This window comes from Cucurbita moschata, unplaced genomic scaffold, assembly GCF_002738365.1.
Source record: "Cucurbita moschata cultivar Rifu unplaced genomic scaffold, Cmos_1.0 Cmo_Scf00070, whole genome shotgun sequence".
NCBI lineage: Eukaryota > Viridiplantae > Streptophyta > Magnoliopsida > Cucurbitales > Cucurbitaceae > Cucurbita > Cucurbita moschata.
Window position 1 is genome coordinate 357,944 of NW_019268586.1, and position 2,220 is coordinate 360,163.

Below are 2,220 nucleotides of genomic sequence, written 5' to 3' on the forward strand. Positions count from 1 at the left end.
AAAAAAAAAAAAAAAAAAAAAAAAAAAATACAGCTATGAGTCAACATTTTTTTTTTTTGATTAAAAAAGTGTTGGTAATGAGTATCTTTCCTCTTTTTTTATTGGGTTGTTTTGCTTTTTAGTTGTCCACTCCATTATTTGCTTTATTCATTGTTTTTGCCTATTTTTGTCCTCAACCATTTTGGAATGTTTTTTTTTTCTTCATTTATATATTTATTTGCTTCATGTTTCTTAATTTAAGTTCATTCTACCACCTTAGCTTTTGGCCACCACAAACGGTGGCGGTGCACGAGTCGATGGCGATGGCGATGGCAGTCGAGAGAAGGGATGGAAAATTATTAAGTTTTATTTTTAATTTTATTAATTAAAAAATTAGAAAAAAATATTTTAAATAAAAATAAGTGTCATGAGTTTTATAGCTTGTTCAATAAGGGGATGAATAGTTCTCGAGTGTTGATTTTAAGAGTTGCATAATGAGGCACAGACTCCCACCGACCTCCGAGAGACTTTGAGTGTTGTCTTGAAAACATCTTAGAATTCTCATAAGGGGTATTTTGGTCATTTACCATCCCAGATCTTGGTTTAAACCCTTAGCATATTCAAATGGACTTGCAGGATCAGTTTAAACTATGACATAAGGCTCCTCAACAAATTTTATGTCATTTAGAGGTCACTTTTGTAATCGCCCTAAATTTTCTATTTAACCTAAGGTCGTATCTGTTGTATACATATTATGAACATTTAATGCGGAATTGTCTATTGACACCTTATAATAAAATCAACCTTCAATCTTTATACTTTATTCCATGCTTTTGAATAAAACTAATACAACATAAATAAAACGAAAAACAATACAAAATGAAATGCCAACCTACCTGCTACTAAATAGAAATGACCTATAGTCTACTACAAATTAAATGTGAATCTATCCTAAGCATGTGACACCGTCTTAGGAATTGTGATGCTAATGTCAGCCTTACAGAGACGTCTTACCTTTACTTGAAGAATATAATAGCACGTGGTTTGAGTATTTTAAGAAATACTCAGTAAACGACCCCCTAGCGGAGTTATAATGCAAAGACATACAAATGCATGCATGAGACCTAACATAATAGTATATTTTTCTACCGCGGCTATCCTAACGAGCAACTTGAATGTGTAATTAATTTCCTACACACGGCTCACACGTGTGAGTATGGACCCACAAGTCGGTTCGCACACCTCCTACACCCTTTTTGGTTGGGTGAGCATACACTAGGAGCTGTTGATGTCGAAAACTCATTAGGAGTAGCGACCGTCACGGCAAAACTATGTCAAACATAATGATTGTTTCCCTGCCTAGTAGTGTATGCGTCCGTACTATCATGAAGGAATAGAGGTATCCCCCGATGCATGAGCACACAATAATGCATGAGATCTCTAAATTTTTCCATTTTACTTATCCTTAATACAACCTCGCTAACGTATTTTTCATATCATAACGTTTTCCATAACATTTTTCATAACGTTTATATATAATTGATTATAACTTTCATGCATATGTCGGAGTTGTATTTCATGCTATTTGTTGTTTTCATGTCAATCATATCATGTCATTTATGTAATTTATAAGTCATATCGTAACATTTTCATGCGATCATAACATATCATATCGTAAAGCATAACAAATCATCAAACACATCATAATAGTCACATCGCATAGCATTTACGTACTATTTCATAACAATCTACATATATGTTCTATGACACATGCGAAACCACAAGCATGTGTCATCATACAACATTCAATTTATAACCTAACGAAGGTAGGACCAATTACTTGGTTCGACTTAGCTGGCGTTCTCCCTAATTAATTACGTTAGCTCCCGCTCTTCAAAAGCGTTCTAAGTTATTGTCGATTGTCGTTTCCTATTAGACGGTTCGTCACTTTCGTTAGTATTTCACAAATTTAATATAAATCTAACTAAAACTTGTGAAATACGATATTAAAACAACCTCAATTACCTTAATTATGGTAAAAAATAGGTTCGGGAGGGTCGGAACGGTGGAAATAGGATAAAAATGAAATTCTGAGCCGATAAACCGAGAATTGAGCCGCGAAGCCAGCCAAGACATCTGAGTTGTCTAAGGCGATGATGTGTTGGGTTGCAGGTGTGCCACAATCATAAACTTAAACTTACTCTATTAATTTAAACCAGCTAAGCCTAATTATGTGTAAAT